This window comes from Syngnathoides biaculeatus, unplaced genomic scaffold (assembly GCF_019802595.1).
Source record: "Syngnathoides biaculeatus isolate LvHL_M unplaced genomic scaffold, ASM1980259v1 ctg205_pilon_pilon, whole genome shotgun sequence".
Classification (NCBI taxonomy): Eukaryota; Metazoa; Chordata; class Actinopteri; order Syngnathiformes; family Syngnathidae; genus Syngnathoides; species Syngnathoides biaculeatus.
Window position 1 is genome coordinate 2,804 of NW_026907460.1, and position 7,896 is coordinate 10,699.

The 7,896-nt window shown below is 43.5% G+C and overlaps 2 non-coding genes across 2 annotated transcripts; one reads left to right on the forward strand and one right to left on the reverse strand.

Moving 5' to 3' along the window:
* Window positions 1–2,938: 2,938 nt before the first annotated feature.
* On the forward strand, window positions 2,939–3,010 carry trnaq-uug (transfer RNA glutamine (anticodon UUG)). The gene has a single exon. It is a non-coding gene; the product is annotated as a tRNA-Gln (tRNA).
* A 4,255-nt stretch (window positions 3,011–7,265) lies between these two features.
* Window positions 7,266–7,337, reverse strand: trnat-cgu (transfer RNA threonine (anticodon CGU)). The gene has a single exon. It is a non-coding gene; the product is annotated as a tRNA-Thr (tRNA).
* Between the last annotated feature and the right edge of the window lie 559 nt (window positions 7,338–7,896).

The window sequence follows — 7,896 nt, forward strand, 5'->3', positions numbered from 1 at the left end:
TGAAGCTTTTCAGCAACTTGCTTGGAGCTTCAAGAAGCAATGAAGTGTTTCAGCCAATTTGATGAAACTTCATGAAGCACTGAATCTCTCAAAAGTACGACCCCCACTTGCAGTGTCTTCATTTGGACATGGATGAAATCCCCAAAAAGTTAATTTAGTAAATAGTTTCTGTGGTGGAAACACACAATGATTGTCTTAGAATTACTAGTTCCATTTCAAAGTTCCTAACAGGATACTCTTGCTCTTGGAACATGGAAGAATTGGGAGTACGTCCAGGATTGGGGAAACTTTGGGAACATGGAGTGTCAGCCAAAAACCAGTGCTGGTGTTTTTGTGGTTGACCTCTGGTGGAGATGAATCGGTGGAGGAATGGCAGCCGGTCATGCTACAGAGTGCAGGACTGCTCAAGCCAAATTTAGTTGTGGAGTAATTTATCATGTAAAAAAAACACCACAGGAGTGTACATAATACTTTAAAGAGGTCCAGGAAACTTTGGGTTGGGGTTATCAGCTCCAGCTGCTTATGGAATTTGGAATCTTTGGTTTCAAGACCGACAAGTACCTGGTTCTTGTCCTGTCCTATATTTTCCTGTCCTTCCTTCACAGGGTGGAGTACGACTACCCCGTACATCACTCGAATTTAATCACTGTCACCAGACTTTACAATGTCATTGTAATCTACAATGTCTTTAACTTTACTGCAACTCGTGTACAGTCTTTTGTCATCTTCTCATTCTTTATAATTTCGTCATCTTTTCAGTGTCTCTCCACTTTGTTTTTCACCCCCCTTTAAAACTTTCCTCTGCCTGACTCAAATTTTCACCCAAGATCCATGAGAAGCCAAACCAGAAAAATATAATCAAAACCAATAACTTTTTTTTAAAACTTTGCAGAGAAACACTGTTAATAAAAGACAAATTGTACAATAAATTCAAATTTGTCAGTTGTCCTTCTAATGTCGATATTGCAATGATGATCGGACTCGCGACCCGTTTCCTAAGTGGATGACGTGTTCATATCTGACCTTAGGGCACCAAATGTACTTTCGTTGAGTACATGACTCCAGTCCAGGTAGGGCCTGAAGTAATCAGTGTCAGGATGGCCGAGCGGTCTAAGGTACCATACTCAAGGGCTGAGCTCCTTCCGGTTAACGGGTCTTCTGGTCTCCAAATGGAAGCGTGGGTTCAAATCCCACTTCTGACACATTATTTATTCTTTTTTTACCTTTTAAGAATTATTTCTGGTACATATGGGAGCATTTCAATCCATTTTAGCGTCGTCACACCACAAAAGGGAATCTTCAATTCATCTGATTTGCTTTCGCAGTAACAATGTAACATTTGGGAGTACCAGTACATTTATAACTTTATTGAGGGAGTATTTTGGCAAAGAATTCACCCTTTAACATCTGAGCCTCAGAATGATACGCCCCGTGGGGATCCTTGTGCTTGGCATCCGGGTTGTCCTCCTGACGAGTCCACCCAGACGCCTCGCGTTAACTGGGGTTGGGGTTGGTGGGGTGGTGGTGTGGGGCGTGGGGGGTTGCCCATCTCCGGACTCTTCCCCCCCGCCCCTGGATGTGTTAATTCTTGTCTCTGTGTTTCTTTCGTTTAGGCACATCTGGGAGCCGTGCCTTAGAGGGGGGGGGGGGGGGGGCTGTCATGATCCTGCCGCTCCAGCCCTGGCTGTGCGGGTGCCCGCACGGTCGCGCTAATTGGGAGGCACACACCTCCCTGATCATCAACCCGTGTGTACCGACCACCGCCTGTTCTCCGACCGAACCCGTAAACCTGACGCCTTTGACATTTCTGCCTTCCTTGATCGATCTCTTGTGTACTGACTCCTGCCTGCCCGCTGACCTGCCCTCTACGCCCGACGTCCCAACTACCGCTGCTGCACCTGACTGCCTGCCCAATCCCTGACCGTGGAACAATAAATGTTTTTCCCGTTCTGTTATAATATATACTCTCTCACATGTGCCAAGGATGTCATGAATTTACTGATATTATGTGTAAGTTTGTGAACAATATTATAACTGAGCCATATTCCTAACTCACAAAAACCAAAAGGGATCAAATCTTTGCATCTGAAAAGACATCAAATATTCAGACAACACACATTACAAAGTGATATTAATTGATATGGTTATAAATCAGAGAACATGTCATTGTATTGAATTTAATACTGACACCATCGAGCGGTGACCACAGCCAACGTTTTAAACTCCCGACTTCATCCGGAGATACAATTCTGTTTCGGATCGGCCCTGGTACATGTACCAGGCCATGTACATGGATGAGTAACTGTATATGAGGATATTCTCAGTAAGTCCGGTCATACAACGGTGTCAGCTTTGAGCAGGCATATGCTATGTGATTTCATTACCTTATGAGCTGCAGCCATCTGTTTCATTCCTTTTCTTTCGATGGGAATCTGAAGAAAAATCAATCGGTGCAGGTTTCCTGTCGATTTGTGCACACTGGAACACAGCGTTGAGGTATTTTGTTTGAAAACTTTCACAGAGAAGACGTTGATCAAGAAACATGTGGTCTCTGTTTGGGTCCAGTGGTAAAATTATCACATGGCTCATTACATAGTCATGGAACAATCAGGTGGTCGTGCAATGGTGAGGACTCGATACTCTGAATCCAGTGATCCAGGTACAAGTCTCAGTGGAACCAAAAAACGTCTCTTCATTGAAACATGATTGTACTGTGCCAAATTAACTTGAACAGATGTTCTTCACTCATACAAAAGCCCAAATTCATCTCCCAAACCATTCATGAGGGTTCCTGGTGTAATTATCCGCACACTGGATTTTAAATCCAGTGATCTGAATTCAAGTCTCAGTGGAACATGGTACTGTTTGCCTCTGGCTTAGGTTTAAGACGTTCTTCCCTCATGGACAAGACGAAATGCCCCTCTATGCCACTCGTAAGGGTTCCATGGTGTAATGGTCAGCACTCTGGACTTTGAATCCAGTGATCTGAGTTCAAATCTCGGTGGAACCTGGCAGTGTTTGTTTTTCCCTCTGTAACTCTGTTGGTTGCATGGAAGTTATCTTTTTTTCCACAGGAAGGTATTCCCAAATCGATAAGACCTAATGCCCCTCAGAAACCAGGCATGGGGGTTCAATGGAGGGATGGTGAGCACTCTGGACTCTGAATCCGCATTCAAGTCTCAATTGAACTGGAAAGTGTTCATCTCTCAAATGAAAGAAGAGTGTTTAGTGTCAATTTTACCTTGACAGACGTTTTTCCTCATGCAAAACACCAAATGCCCCTCCTACACTAGTCATGGGGCTTCCATGCAATAATGGTCACAACTGAATTCAGAGATCAGAGGTCAACTCGGTGGAACCTGCTCGTTCTCTCACTTGAAACTATATTGTATCAAACGCCTTTCCCACACTAGTCATGGTGGATACATGGTGTAATAGTGAGCACTCTGACTCCAGATATTCAAGTTTGAGTCTCAGTGTTAGTCTTTCCATTGAAACAAAACTTGATTGTGTCAAATTTTCTTTAAAGTCCCACTGACACCAAAAGCATGATTTTTAGTGTGTTTTTAATTAAAAAAAAAAAAATGGCAGCCAGAATGGACCCATCTGGTTTTTTTTTTGTTAACCAAAATGCCGGCTCGTTAGTCATATTGCTGGATATTGCTTCAACACTAGGGAGGATGGATTCACTCTTCACACGTTTCCAAAAGACCCGGTTCGGCGTGAAAAATGGATTGCACAGGTGCAAAGGACGAGAGCTTCAAGGGTTTCAAATGACAGGTAGGTGTGTAGAGAGCTATTAGAAAAAAATAATAGTTGGGGAGATGACAAAATCTTCTCAGGAGTAACAAAAGACCCACATCATAATAACTTCATAAAGTACGTAAGTCAAGGGTGTTAAATGTGTCCATTTGCGCGGCTGCAGCGTTCATTGTTGTTAGGTTAGGTGTTGTTCATCACCACCGCGTAGGTGGATCGGGTGGGGAGGTGAAGTGAGTAATATTTCATGTAATTTTCACAACAATGTCTGTTTTACAATGTATAAAGGGATGTCGGTGGGACTTTAAGAATTGGTGACCCATCACGCTTTTGAATTTTGATTATAAACTTTTGAGCAAACTTTTAGCAACCCGCTTGTCCTTGGTTTTTAGAAGACCTGATTAACTCGGATCAAACCTGTGACATCCCTCGGAGGAGGGACACCATCTCTTATGCGAAGGACAGAAACATGAGACTTAAATGTAGACTTTGAGAAAGTTTTCCTCCGAGTCTCGCACAAATGTCTTTTTATGCAAAAATGTGGCTTTCCAGAAAGATATGTAGAATGGGTAAAACTATTGTATCCAGATATCACGAGTAAATATATGATTCACGGGAACCTGACCAAAGCAGTCCACATTAACTGTGGTGTACTTCAGGGTTGCCCGTTATCTGCCCTGCTCTACGTTCTGTGTATCGAACCTTTAACACAGGTTGTGAGAAAAGATAAAATGATAAAAATTCGAAATATTCCAGGGAGTGGGGGTCTTAGTTCAAAATGTATTTTCCATATGGATGATTTTAACATTTTATGCACAGATCTTTTATCAGTTAATAGGACACTGGTATGGACCGGTGTCTGGGTCCAAACTCAAAGGAGAAAAGATCCAAGTCCAACTTTATGGATCATGGACTGAGACAGAGATGACTGGACTACCCTTGGCAGTGACACAGACGTACCAAAAATACTTGGGAAAAGTTTGGAAAAGATGCTGGAGGTTAAAACAAATTCAGGGGATGTGATGGGGAAAGTTAGGAAAAGAAAGAAAAAGTTCTGGGGACTAATACAGCTGACCTTGGAAGGGAAAGTGTCAATTATAAAAGCGGTTATTTTACCCCTGCTTTTTCAAATTGGTTCTTTTTTTACCCCAACAAGAAGTGTGCTTTTGGATCTGGACCGAGCCATCTTTTACTTCCTCTGGGGCTGCAAGTGGGAAAGACTCAGGAGGGAGGTTGTCAAGAAGACAAAAGAAAAATGAGGAAATGGCCTGAGATACATATCTTTACACCTTTACTACCAAATACCAACCAATGGCACGGTTCAGCATGGGCTCGTCCCTCCGGAAGCTGAAACTGCTTATTGTCGATCAGTCTTTTAACTTGCCACCAGCATACGCCTTTATTGAGATTTTTCTTTTTTTTTATTTTAAACTGGAACATGAAAGCTGTCAAGTTTTAAAAAATCACTGCGCTCTAATTTCTGCTGTGGAGGACCGAGATACAGTGAGCCCAATGCGAGGGCTTGCACTCAGTGAATCCAAAACAGTTCGGCGCAGTTTCAAACAGAGTTCGAGATCTGTCATGGTTGGCTGCCCATGAGCCATCTCTTCTAGGAGTGGGAGTGGGAGTTCAAGTCTCGGTTGAACTGGAAAATGCTAGTCTCTTAACTGAAACAAGACTTGATTGTGTCAACTGCTTGACTTGAGCTTAGATCACTGGATTCAAAGTCCAGAGTGCTGATCATTACATCATGGAACCCTCATGAGTGGTGTGGGAGAGGCATTTGGTGTGATGCATGAGGTCAGGATACGAGAGGATGAGCGGCGGACTGCATTCAACACATCCACTGCTCCTTATGAATATTTGGTATTGTGTTTTGGACTCACAAATGCTCCTGCACTGCTTCAGAGGTTTGTCAGTGATGTTTTCCATGATATGCTTGACATTAATATCTATGTGTACATAAATGGCATTTGAATATTATCCATGTCGGGCACGTTCAAGTGGTGTTGCAATGGTTGCTGCTCCATGACCTGTATGTCAAGGATGAAAAGTGCGAATTTCTTCCGTGTCGTTTCTGGGCTTCGTGTCGGTGGAGGGGGGGGGGGGGAATCTGTATGGATCCCAGCAAGGTTGAGGCGCTGCCCTACCCAAACTCTTGGGATTTAAAAAAATGTTTCTTTACAAACGCCATGGATAGCATAGAGGATGACATGCGGTGAGAGCAAGATCAGATGTTCATGATGCAATGCAAGAGGCACCAGAACTGTACCAAGTCATCAATGATGAGTTCCACAGCGATGCACCAAAAGGTAGCTTCTATGGATCTTTTTTCAGATTGGAGATGAGTCAGATGCTTCTTTTGAAGGCTTGGCCAGGGATGTGTAATGTTGTCGATAAACTGCACTCTGCACAAACATTTTATGCACAAATATTTAATACAAAAAAATGTTAAACAGTGTTAGTTGATATTTTTAAGACTGTAATATGTGTTTCCAACAGTATTAATAAAATGTTATGCCACCATTGAGCAACGATGACACAGACTTGGGATCAAGTTTTGTCAGGATGGTGGAGGGAAAATAAACTGGGGCGACGTAAAAAGGAAAGTTAGAAAAAGACTGGGGTTCTGGCGACTGAGACAGTTGACCTTCAAGGGGAAAGTTTTTATTACAAAAATAAATGATTTTATCTTTGCTGTTATTAATTGGTTCTGTTTTTACCCCAACAAGAAATGTACTTTTAGATCTGGATCGTGGCATGTTTTACTTCCTTTTGTCACGAGCACGCGGCGAGGGACAGGACCCAAATGCAGGACTCCGAGGCAAGGACATGATGTTGAGGGCGGTTTTAATTCAAGCAGATGTCGTACACAGCTAAGCAGTCCAACGGAAGCACAAAAACACGTGGCAAAAAGTAAAAGTCCAATAATCCTGAAACAAGGTCCGAATTACGAGACAAAGCTTGGAAGGCAAAGGCACGAAAATGGAAGGCGACAGACAAGGGCCGAAAACATGAAACGAGATCCGATGAATACGTGGCAAAACTTGGAAAAATGAAGAAAAAAAAACGTGACTTGACTATGCTGGCATAGGGACACTGTTACGAGGGGAATAGACTACAATAAACTTGTGTACTCACACACGATGATGCAGTGTCCAACACACACAAACACAACGTACGAGCAAATCCAAGAGAAAAACTCAAGGCTTAAATGCCTGGTCAAATTAGCGTCCATAAGGCACAGGTGTGTGGCTTCTGCCAGAGGCTGCTCCGGACAGGGCAGTGGCTTGGCCATGCCCCGGACACCTCTCGGGTCCAAGTTTGTTAGACTCAGGACAGACATTTTGAAGAGAACAAAAGAAAAGTGTGACGGAGTTCCAGATGTTCTTGGGGAGCGGATCCACATCCATCTATCTTCGGAACACATTCGGTACCTTCAGTCGTCCCAAAAGCTGAGCATGGCACTGATCATAAGAGACCAAATCACTACAGCATTTTTCCAAAGGTACAGATGGGGGTCGAACCCATGCTCTTCAGTTTACGAGACTGACGCCTTACCACTTGGCCACTGCACCTGGTAAATGTTGGTACGACACTTGATCTTAGCCAAAAGGCCAAGAAAGAGGACCAGCCAACAAGCCAAAGTTGCAGATTTAGGTTCTGATTTATGATCTAAATTAACGAGTCACATATGGACACGCCAAAAAGCAATGATGTATTATTTAGAACAGGTGTCAGCAACCCAATGGCGAAAGAGCCATATTGGACCAAAAATACAAGAAACAAACCTGTCTGATGGTGAGCTGGTGGATCAGCGAGTAAAGTGTTGGCTTCAGCAGTTATGAGGTCTCAAGTTCAATCCCCAACCCACCATTATGGCGTTTGCATGTTCTCACTGTCCCTGTGTGGGTTTCCTCCCACATTCCAAAAACATGCAACATTAATTGGACACTATAAATTGCCCCTCTGTGTGGTTGTGGGTGTGACTGTTTGTCTCTTTGTGCCCTGCGGTTGGCTGGCAATCAGTTGAGGGTGTACCCTGCCTCCTGCCTGTGGACAACTGGGAAAGGCTCCAGCATTCCCTGTGAACCTCGTGAGGATAAGTGGCAAAGAAAATGGATGGATGGATCGGGA